Genomic DNA, 11,131 nt, shown 5'->3' on the forward strand with positions numbered 1-11,131 from the left:
TCTCCAACGCCAGGGTCTTCTCAAACACCGACATGGCCCGGATTTTGCTGACAAGCACCGACTCCCAGGGCAGGCCGCCGCCGCTCGGGGGCTGGCCCAGCATCAGGCTGCCCAGGGAGTCTGCCGGGCAGAGAATCGGAGAGGCGGGGTCTACCCTGCTGCTCACGCCAGGGGCGCCCCCAGCTGACCCCCGCAGCCGGGGCCACGGCGAGGGCAGGGCCCAGCCAGGCATGAGGTGTCTTGTCGGGCCACCTTGCTGGCGACACTGACCGATCCGTTACCAGCTGGAGCTGTTCCCTCCCTCCCTCCCTCCCCCCCTCTCTCCCTCAGCAAAAACGGAGAGAACCTACTGCGTGCCAGGCCCTGGAACCTCAAAGGCTGTGCTGTCAGTGCCCTGGAGGGGTCTGTGCCCCCAGAGTGGGGGCGGGGGGTGGGGGGCTGAGAAGAGGCAGGAGTGACCCCGGGTGGTGGTGGACCTCAAGTCCTCCGTGGGGGGCAGGGCCGGCCGTGACGCCCGCCGTGCTGAAAGGGGGTTCCGCGGCGACCTGGCCTGCCTGGCTCTCCTCCTCTCTCTCTGACTGCAGCCCTTCCAGAATCTTCCATCTCCCACGGCCCCACACGGGGCCAGGGAAGACCCCGGAGGGGGGTCTGGGAACAGCCGGCCCTCTGCCTGGGCAGACTTAAGACCCCCCGCCCTCACACCCAGGGAAACAGAGGCCCCGAGAGGAGCCTGCTCAGAGCCCGGGACCAGGGCGGCCCAGGGCGGCCCAGGGCGGCGTGGGGGATGGCGTGGGGGCCGCACGGAGGCCCGCCAGGCGTGCTCACCAGAGTCCAGCTCCTCCTCCAGCTCCTCCTGGGTCTCCCCCTCCTCCTGTGCGGGACAGGCAGGGCCACATCCAGCAGGGACAGTGGAAGCCATCCCAGGCTCAGGGCCTCCTGGGACAGGGACGGGGCTGCGTCACTGGCCTGAGCTCAGTCGCGGCCAGGACACCCCAGGCTCCGCCTCCGTCACACCCCCCAAACCTCCCCAGGCCCCACGGTCAGTCAGTTGGTCAGTTGGTCAGTTGCAGCTCCAAGGACTCCCCGTGGGGCCTGGGGAGGGAGGGGGAGAGGGGAGGAGGCTCCAGAGAAGCTGATGGTCCAGGTTCCCAGCTGCGGCCCATCCTCCCAGTCCCCTTGGCCCCAGCCTGTCCCCCCCCCCCCCCCGACTGACTCCCACCCCAGAAGCTCTGCGATTCCGTGCCCAGGGTCACGTGGCAACGGCCACACTATCCTCTCCCTGCCAGTCCCCGCACAGCTCAGGCCGGGCCACACGAGCGGCAGCCACATGAGACCCTGAGCACCAGCTGCGGAGTGGGTGAGGCCGCCTCCCCCCGGGCCCCCCAGCCTGTCCGTCTGGCCCACGGGGCAGAGCAGTGGGGCCTGCGCCTCCAGGCACCTCCAGGCACCTCCAGGCGCCGGCAGGGGCACCTCCTCGGGGTCCCCACGCTGCAGAGCCCCTGCATCCCTGTGACCCCTCCCGCTCCCTGTCCCCCAAACCCCAAGGCCCGCGACTCCCCACAGATGCCCTCTGGGCCTGTCCCAGTGCCCCCTCTGTTCCCTCCAGCACCCGGTCCCTTCAGGGTCACACGCCATGTGCCAGCGCTGCCCACCCTCCTCTCTCCCCCGACACGCGCCCCCACGCCGGCCTGAGCTGGCCATTCCCTCACTCAGCTGCACCCCCCGGCCCCCCCCCGGGCCCTGTCCCCCACCCAGCAACCCCAGTCTCGGGACTCTTGGTGGCACTTCCCTGAGAACACCCCGCAGCTACAGGGGCGCTCGCCCCCACAAAGACCCTCGCGACCTGCACCCTGGCTATTTTGGCATTGGCTGGGGGGTGGGGTGTGTTTGGAGAAGAGTTTTCTCTGAAGGTTGAACCCCCTTTTGTCAACTCGTCCCAGAACCCTTTGCATTGAGAAAGCAAAGGCCATTGTCACCCATTCTAAGCCAAGGGCGGGGCCCGCCTGGTGGAAAAGACTGTGGGAGCAAGCCAAGGGGGGCCCCCTGAGGAGGTGAGGTAAGACCCCAGGGCATCCAAAGTCAGAGGAGGGGACAGAGAGCCCTGGGAGGTGACAGTAGGGTGGCCCCTTGGAGGACAATCTGCCTGGGGGAGCAGCTGGGGGAGCAGCTGGGGGAGGGGAGGGCTTGGGCTCTGGCCCCACAGTACACTGCCACCGCATGCTCAGCCCCTCCCCTGCTGTCCCCTTCCCCATCTGCCACCGCCACCAGGTGAGCGCCCACCCTCCCGGTCGCAGCCCAGAGGACCCAGCAGGCTCATCCTCGGCCCCCCACCCCCCAGGGCCACAGGGCTCTCTGGCTCCTCCGGCCCACCCCACCGCCCAGCGGACCAGCTGCCCTGTAGCCTGGAGCACCCCTCCCCCACTGCCCCCGCACCTCCGCCCCCTGCACTCCCTCACCCTGACCTGCTGGCCCTCGCTCGGCCCGCCCCATCCACCCCCGCCCGGGGCTCCCCTTACTATGCCCCAGTGTCAGCGGGTGCCTGCGCTCAGTCCCCTGGGCTGTGAGCCCCAGCAGGGAGGAGGGGCCCTAAGGATGGGCCAGGGCCTGGAGAAACCCGGGTGTGCCCTGAGCCAGCCCAGAAAGGGCCCCCCCCCACGCAGAGGAGCCCTGCCCAGAGCACGGGGCCCCTGGGAAGATCTCCAGAAGGCCGTAGAGATGCCAGCCCCCAGGCCGGGGGGCGCTCGGCTGCACCCCTGGGGGCACACCAGCTGGCGGAGAGTCCCACTTCCGGAAGTCCGATTGGTGGGACAAGTGAGGGCTGCACTAAAAACCCACGAAGACTCCTCACGGCTTTAAAATAGCCAGGCATGTTGAAAAACGAGAGGAAGAACGGGTGGAAACCCTGTGTTTTGAAGACTATTTAATGGTGTGGAAACTGCTCAGGATCCGGCAGGTACCGGAAAAGTCCCGGGACTCTGGTTTCAAGTTAAGGCTCATCTCCAGGCGTCGGGACATTTTCCCCGCACCCTGCTCCACAATGATGCCCAGCCTGCTGTCTGCAGCGGGCACGGCCCCTCTGGCCGGGGGCGGGGGGGGGGGGGGGGGGGGGGGGGGGGGGTTATGTGAAAGCTAAGGCTCTGTGAGGCTGAAAGAGGTGAGAGAAACACGGGTCAGCGAGCATTACCTTAGGCTCCGGGCGGGGGCGGGGCCTGCCCGGCTCCCAGTCCAGCTCCCAGTCCAGAGTCCAGAGGGCCCGGTGGTGGCCTTGGGGACCTCGGGGACCTCTGGAGAAGAAGGGAGGAGTCAGGCCCCGGGCCTGGAGCCTACAGGGTGTGTGGGGGGGGGCTCGGGCTCGGCGGGGGGGCCGGGGGCTGGGGACACCAGCCCTGCAGCCCGTGGGCAAACCTGAGGGTGTCCTTCCCACCTCTGAGGCCAGGGAGGCAGGGCCGGCCCCAGGCCACTCAGCAGCTCTGCAGGGCGGTTGGGTCCCACTGGCCCAGACAGCATGGAATTCATTCTCCCAGCCCCCCCCCCCCCCCGTGAAGAGCCACCGCCAGAGGGGACTTGGGGGACACGGACGAGTTCCCAGGGCTGGGCGCTGAGCGGGGCCCCGATGACCCAGCCCAGCCTGAGTCCCCCCCACCCCCAGTGTGCCGCGGCCTCGGGGGGCCTGGGGAGGAGCCAGGCGCCAGGGAGGGCCGGGCGGAGGGCAGGGCAGCACGCTGGCTCAGGGCAGAGCCCTCAGCCCAGGCCCGGTGGCGGGCGGTTGGCGGGAGGCACCCCCTAGTGCTGGGCTGGGGGCGGGGGTGGGGGGCATACCTTCTGAGAGACCCTCGTCGAGTGAGTCCGGCTCCGGGCTCCCTGGGCGCTTGGGTGCTGAGCAGGCGAGTCCGGCAACCTCGGGCTGCCCGCAGGCCTTGCTCTCAGCGGTCCCCGGCCCCGGAATTCCACCCTCCAACTGACGGGCCGGCAGTTGGGGGCTTTCTGCCCCAGGGGCCAGACGGTCCCCGGACGGGGGTCCAGCTCGGCTCTTGCAGCGCCCCAAAGGCAGGTCCTGCTGCAGCCCAGGGCCCCCCCGTGCCGGGCCGTCCCCTCTGACTCAAGTGTCTAGTCATCACGTGGTGACAGTGGCTGGGCCTTAGCTGTTTTTGCCCCCGGCTGGTCTAGGAGGCCAACCCCAAGGACGGACCCCCTCCTCCTGCGGGGCCCCACCATGAGACTGGAGCCCCCGCAGAAAAAGAGGTCGGGGGTGGGGGGTGGGTGGCAGTAGGGGAAAGAGCACCACCCCCGGGGTCCCCGCCCCGCCCACCGCAGCCCTGCGGGTGCCCCGCGCCAGCTCCCGGACTGTTGTTTTTCAAATGCGCCGGGTGAAGGTGCGGGTGGCCGGTGCAGGTCAGGCCTCCCTCCCGAGAGGAGGCTCAGGGGCTAAGGCAAGTTTGACTCCAGGGGCTGGACTCGCAGGGCAGGCCCCTCTGGGCCCCCCCGGGGGCCCAGACCTGGTGGGGAGCCCGCTGAGAAAGCCAGGCCAGCTCGTCACGCTGCCGCCGTCCAGGGAGCTGCCGGGCCCCCCTCCCTGTGATGATGGAGAGAGGGGGCTCTTGGCGGGGGGGTGGGCAGGAGCTGCAAGTGCAGCAAGGACGTGGCTTCCAGGGCTCCTCCTGCCTTGGGGGGGGCAGTCGCCGCCCTCCCTGGGGACAGCCCTCTCGTCCCGCTGCCTCTTCAGGAGGAAGCCCCAGCCTCCGGGCTGTGTCGCCAGGAGGCCGACCAGGACGCAGGCCCAGTCATCCCTTGGGAGGGACACCTCTGGGGACAGGCATGGAACTGGCCTCGGGCATTGGAAGGAAGCCACCGCTGTCAGGAGCGGGTGGCCGGGGGGGCCGGCCGCCCCCACCGGCGTCCTCAGTTGCCCTGTGGCAGTCGCTGCCCGAGGACCCGGGGCTCTGAGCCTGCCCCTCCAAGGGGGCAGGAGCCGTCTCAGGCACTGGTGGGGCCTGTCCCAGCCAGTGGGACCCCAGGGCTGCGGAGCCCCTGAGGGCAGCCAAAGCCAGCGAGCCCCCCGCCCGCTCCCCACTATGCACACCCAGAAGAGGAGGCCCATCCCGCAGGCAGCCCTCCCTGCCTCCCTCCCTCCCTCCCGTGGGCAAGGCAGGGGGCGCCTGACACTGGGAATGAACTGAGTGTGGCTGGTGGCCGCAGCAAAGAGAAGAGATGGAGTTGATTTTGATCCCATATTGTACTTAACCTAATGCATGCAAAATCGGACCCAGTGCAGGGAGAATGCCAGCCCTGGGGGGCAGGGGGCGGTCAGGGGTCAGGACGGTCTCCCGTCGGGTGTGTGGAGCAGGGCGGGGGAGGAGATGGGGCTGCCGGGGGGGAGGGAGGCCCGACAAGCCTGGCCCAGGGGAGACCGGGTCTCCCTCCGGCTCCTCAGAGCCCCCCAGCCCGCCGGCCTACATCCCGGCTGGGAGGTGCAAGGGGGCCTCCGGCCTCCCCTCCCAGAGGCCCCCTTTCCTCCTGCCCGCACGGCTCGCTGGGACTGCAGGCTCGGAGCCCCGGGCTGGGCGGACTCGGAAGACAAGCGGGCTGCCGTCCGCCGGTGCCGTGCCCTCCTCCCCGCACGGTTCCTGGACTGCGGTGACCAGGCTGACGTCCGTCCACAGGGGCAGGATGGTGTCCACAGCCCAGGAGGGGGTGACCGAGAAGAGAGGGGAGGCAGTGGCGGGGCTCTGCCCCTGGTGGGGGTGCCGGAACAAGCTTTCTGCCGCCGCTTCCCGCTGCGGACGCCTGGTCGCCCTCTCGACGCCCCCGAGCCCCCGCCGGCCCTGCCGCCCGGACACGTGTCCTGCACAGGCACACGGGCGCCCCTGCGACGCGCCCTTCCGGGGTGCTGTGGGTGCCGCAGCCTGGCTCCCATGGCAACGCCTAGGTGGTGGGGGAGGGGGAAGACTGCAAATGCAGGAGGCACGAAGGGAGACCAACAAGTGCAAACACAAGCATCCGAGGAGAAATAAAGACGGAAGGAAGGCGTGGCCCGGGGCCGAAGGGGCTGCCCCCCGGCCGGTGCCCACGGCGGGAGGGCGCTGCCGGCTGAGACAGGCCCCGCAGGGTAACTGAGACCACTACTGGGGTGGTCGGGCCAGCATGCAGGAGGAGGGCCCCAAGGAGCCGAACGCCAGCCCAGGGGGGCTTCTCCTGTTCCCGGGGGGCGGGGAGGCCTATGGGGCTGGAAGCAGGGCTGTGACACAGGCAACGTGTCCAGGCCGACTTACTCGCCAGGGCTCACTTTGGATGGCAGCGAAATCACGGGGGACTTCCTGGAGGAGGCAGCCCACCAACCAACTGGAAGGCCGGGCTGAGGGGAGCCAAAGGGGGCTGGGGAGCAGGGGGCCAGACAACCTCAGGAGGCAGATTGGAGGGGAGGTGCGGTGGTCTGGGGGCTGGGAGCTGGAGTCCTGGGTGGGTCTTGGGTGGGTCCTGGGCAGGTGCTGGCCCCAGACCCTCAGGCACGTCACCTGTCCACCCTGACCGAGAAGCCTCATCCCTGCCCCCACCCCCTTCCTCGCCTGCCTCCGACAGAGGACGGGTTGAGAAGCCCAGCCCACCGTGCAGGCCCCCACGCCCCTCCCCCCTTGCCCCCAGCGGGGAAGCCCCACGGGGAGCAGACCCCGCGCCGTGCTGACCAGAGCAGCCCGCAGCTGGAGTGCCTTCACGGCTCCCTCACTGGCCGTCCCTCCTGAGGGTGGACGGACCCCGGCAGAGGCGGGGGCCCGAGTGGGACCACAGGCTCCCGCTGCTCCCGGGGCCAGAGAGAAGCAGTGTCCACTCCCCAGCCAAGTCTGGGCCGTCTCGGATGGGGGGGATCATTGCATGGCCAGCTCCAGGGGCCCCCAGCCGGGCCCCGACCCCAGGGCTGTGCAGGCCAGTGAGGGCCCCAGCCCGAGCCCCCGGCCTCCCTCCCATGCCCAGGCCCCTCTGGCTGGGGGGTGGCCTTTGCGCAGTGGACGGGCAGAGCCCCCCAGCGGCGTGGGCAGAGAGGAGGTTCCGTGGGGCCCCCCTCTCCCGGCCTCCCCTGAGCGCGAGGAGACGGGCCGGCGTTCTCCGGCGGAATCGAGCACCAGGGCCAAGCAGAGACGAGACAATCCCGGGGATGACGGAGGCTAAAAATAGCCCCTTCACACTCCGCTGCTGGCACGGGAGACGCCAGACAAGCCGGCAGCCAGAGCGGGGAGCCCAGGGCCCCCCAAGGAGGAGCCAGGGGTGGGGGAGGGGTTGCTGGGCGGGCACGGGGGGGGGGGGGGCTGTGTCCTCGGGTGCCAGGACGGGGAGGGGAGAATAGGGTCCGCGGAGGACCCCGAGGGTGGCGTGTGGGAAACATCGGGGAGGGGAGGGCGGGAGCGGGGCTGCGGAGGCTGTGTGGGAAGTCCGGCTGCCGAGCTGTCCTCCGTGGACGGGGTGGGGGTGGGCGGGTGCCAGGCAGCTCCGTGGCTCCCAGCAGGACTCCCAGAGGCAGCTGAGGGTGGAGTCGGGCGGGCCTCGGAGGTCCCGGGTCTGACCGTCTCTCCAGAGCCTTTGGCTGTCCCTCGGGGCGAGGGGCTCACTCCCTTTCCAGGTAGCTGCCGTCTCTGGGGAACGGCCTATAAGCAAGGCCGGCCTCCCTTGGGCACCCGGGGCGCGCTCCGTGCGGGGCTGCGACTCAGGGACAGGTCAGCGGCCAAAGCTCGGCCCCACCCTCTCCAGCCGAGCCGCCGGCGGCCTCTGCGGCTCCTCCTCGGTTCGGCACCCAGCTTGGGGCCCGGTCAAGGACCCGGGGAGGGACCCGGGGAGGGACATGGGTCCGCCCCGGCTCCTTCCGGCCGTGTTGGGGTCACTGAGGTCGTGGAGGTGGGGCCTGTGCCTGAGGTCTGAGGTCCTGGGCTCTGGCAAGCAGGGCAGGGCAGAGGGCAGGTCAGAGGGCAGGGCAGAGGGCAGGGCAGCGGGAGGAAGGCGGGGGGCAGAGGTGGGGTTCTGGGGGAGGGCAGTGCCTGGAGGGACAAGGCTGAGCGGGAAAGAGACGGCAGCACAGACAGAGCCCGGGCCGGTGTGGCCCAGCGGGCTGTGCGCCGCCCTGCAAACTGAAAGGTCGCCGGTTCGGTGCCTGGCCGGGGCACACAGCATAGGTTTTGGGCTCCATTCCCAGCCGGGGCGCATCCAAGGGGCAAGAGATCGACGTTTCTCTCCCTCCCTTCCCCTCTCCCTCCCTTCCCCTCTCCCTCCCTTCCCCTCTCTCTGAAAATAAATACGTTCTTAAATTCTTTTTAAAAATGGAGACAGAAGGGTGAGTGGTGGTGGAGGAGGGGCCGAGGGGGCCCGAGACGGAGGGCTGGGGTGGCTGCCCACCACTGCGGCGGGGGGGGGGGGGGGCGGGCAGGGCCCTGGCAGGCCGGCGTGGACCTGCGGCCTCAGCCTGAGGCAGGACACACCCGGGCGGGCCCAGGAGCGGTCCGATTTTTTTAAAAGATGTTTTCATTCCAAGAAGCGGCGCCAGACGGGGAAGCAGCCCCGGAGGCAATAGAATGGCACCCAGTTGGGGGCGGGGCGGCGGGGAGGATGGGGTGTCGGGGGCGGCACCCGGACCTCGGGAATCCGAAACCCCCGGGGGAGGAGACGGACGTGTGGGAAAGGAGGCCGAGGTGCTGGCCGGGGCCCTGGGGGGTGTTCGGGGCCGGGACAACTGGCCGCCGGATGGTGAGCCCCCAGAGACGGTGCCCTGACCTGGCCGCTCAGGCCGAGGTGGGGGGGAAGGCAGGTTCCCCGTCTAGGGCCGCCCCAACACCGAGCGAGGCCGGGGAAGGGACAGACGGCAGCATTTAGGGGTGCCCCGTGCAGTCCTAGACACAGGCAGCCTGCAGCCGGCCGGCCCGGGGGAGGGGGGCAGCCAGCCTAGGCCCCTCCCTGCTGGAACTGGACGCAGCGCCCGGCGGGCGTGCGGGTGCGGAGCAGGGCAGGACTGGCCCGAGGTCGGGGCTCCAGGCCCTGCCAACCCTCTGGCCACAAGGTCGCCGGGGGTGGCTGGGTTTCTGGCCCTGGGGTGGGGCTTGGAGAGGCCACAGAGGGGGGCGGGCTGGCCAGGCAGAGCAACGCCCCTTCAGGTCCACCTGAGGCAGGACAGGCCGGAGATGACCGGCAGGACCCCTGGGCTGAGCTGAGGAAGGGACGCTGGCCGGCTGACCCCAGCCCACAGGCTCAGCCTGAGGCCGAAAGGGACGTGAAGGACACCGTCCACTTCCCCTGGCAGCTCCCTGCCCGCTGCTCAGGCCTCAGTTTCCCCACTCTGCTCCAAGGCCCCCTCTCAGACAGCAGTGGCGGCCGAGGGCCCGAGGGCCCCTGTGCCTGCGGCCCCACATCAAGCGGCCTGGGGGTGCAGGAAGAGGGGGAGGCGCCTGGCGGGGAGACGGCTGGTCCAGCCTTGTCTGAGGGGCGGCTGCGTGGGGAAGGGCTGGGGCGGCCAGCTGAGCATCCAAGGACAGGCTGCTCCCCTCTGTCCCCCCTGTCCTCCACAGAGCCCCCTCCCCGCCCCTCCACCCCCTCGTCCCCAGGGCCCGCAGGCATCCCCCCCACTCAGCCCCCAGCTGCTTCCCCGCCCTGCTGAGGGCGCGGGCAGAGGAGGAGGGACAGAGACAGGCAGACAGGCAGACTCGCAGACACACAGACAGAGAGAGGACAGGCACACAGGCTGCGGCTGCCGGCGGAAGCACGGGCGGTGTCGGAACAGCCTGCTCCGCCGCGGTGACGGGGCGGTGGCATTTCTGCGGTGGGAGGGGGGAGGGGGCGGGGGGAGGGCGCCTGCCGCCGGCAGCCGGAGCGCAGAGCACAATGCTCGAAGGAAAGCCCTCCCGTCCCCTCAACTTCCTGTCCCCTCTTTCTCAGAGCTGTCGTCCCGCACAACAAAGAACAGGAAGAGTGGGGGGGCCGTGGCCCTTTCCCCTCCAACAGGGGGCGACAGAGAGTCCCGGCTGCAGGTGCTCCCCTCTCAGGTCCCGGCGGACTCCGGCCTCTGGCCCTGCGTCCAGGCTCCCGGAGGGGCAGCCCTGCCCAGCCTGGGCGGCATCCCCGCCGCCCCCTCGCCGCCCCCAGCAGAGCGGCGCCTCCTGAGGGCAGGCCCTGAGCGGGGCTGTGAGGGCACTTGGCTAGGGCACCGTCCCTGGGCGTGGCCTCACGTCCCCATCTGGCTGTGGCCAGGCCCTGTGTGCACGGGGGCCACCGCCGAGGTGGCCACGCTGGGCCGGGCTCCGTCCCTCCCTCCCTCCGCTGGAAGGCTTTCCCAGCAGAGCGGCCCTGGCCTGGGACAGGAGGGTACCGCCCCCCGCCGCCCCCGCACCGTGTCCTGCTTCTCCAGAAACACTGGTGGGTGGGAACGTGGGAACGCACCCTCTCCAGGTTACCTCTCCCTCCCCCTGGGGACCTGGCGTGCCCCCCAGGGGCAGGTGACGCCAGGGCACCAGAGCCCTCACTCCTGAGTCCTCGCACCCATGCACGGGCTGTGTCGGTAAGGGTCCCCCGTTCTGAGGATGAGGAAGCTGAGGCCTAGAGAGACCAAATGCACGATTCTGCAGCCAGGGCCCGCCAGGGTCCCCTCCCTGCAGGGACCTGCCTTGCCTGTGCCCGGGGCTCCGGGACCTGGGAAGCCTCCCTGGGCGGCCGGCTTCTGTGGGAGCTGGGCCCGGGAGAAGAGTCCCCAGGCCCCTACCGGGCAGGCCCCTACCGGGCAGGCCCCTGGCAAGTGGAGGGGGTGGCCTCAGCCTCCATGCAGCCCCACTGGCCTGTGGGCAGCCTGCCTGGGATGGGGGGGGAGGGGCAAGTGCTGCCAGGACCTGCTTGTCTAGGAGACCCCCGAAGGCCCTGGGGGCAATGGGCTGTGCTCCCCGGGGCCCCTCAGTCCGAGCTCAGGGCCCCCCGAGCCCAGCAGTGTCCCCCGCGGCCCCACCCAGCACGCCCGCGGGCACAGACAAGGCGCACCACCGTCCGGTTCTCAGCATTTTATTAACAAAGTCTTACAAAAGGGTCTGTCTTCAGGGAGGGGCCCCAGCCTGGCCGGGCCCTCTAGGCTGGGTCTGTGGGGGCGGGGGACCCAGGGCCCCCCGCAGCCTGAGAG

The sequence above is a fragment of the Phyllostomus discolor genome, chromosome 7, assembly GCF_004126475.2.
Source record: "Phyllostomus discolor isolate MPI-MPIP mPhyDis1 chromosome 7, mPhyDis1.pri.v3, whole genome shotgun sequence".
Lineage (NCBI taxonomy): Eukaryota > Metazoa > Chordata > Mammalia > Chiroptera > Phyllostomidae > Phyllostomus > Phyllostomus discolor.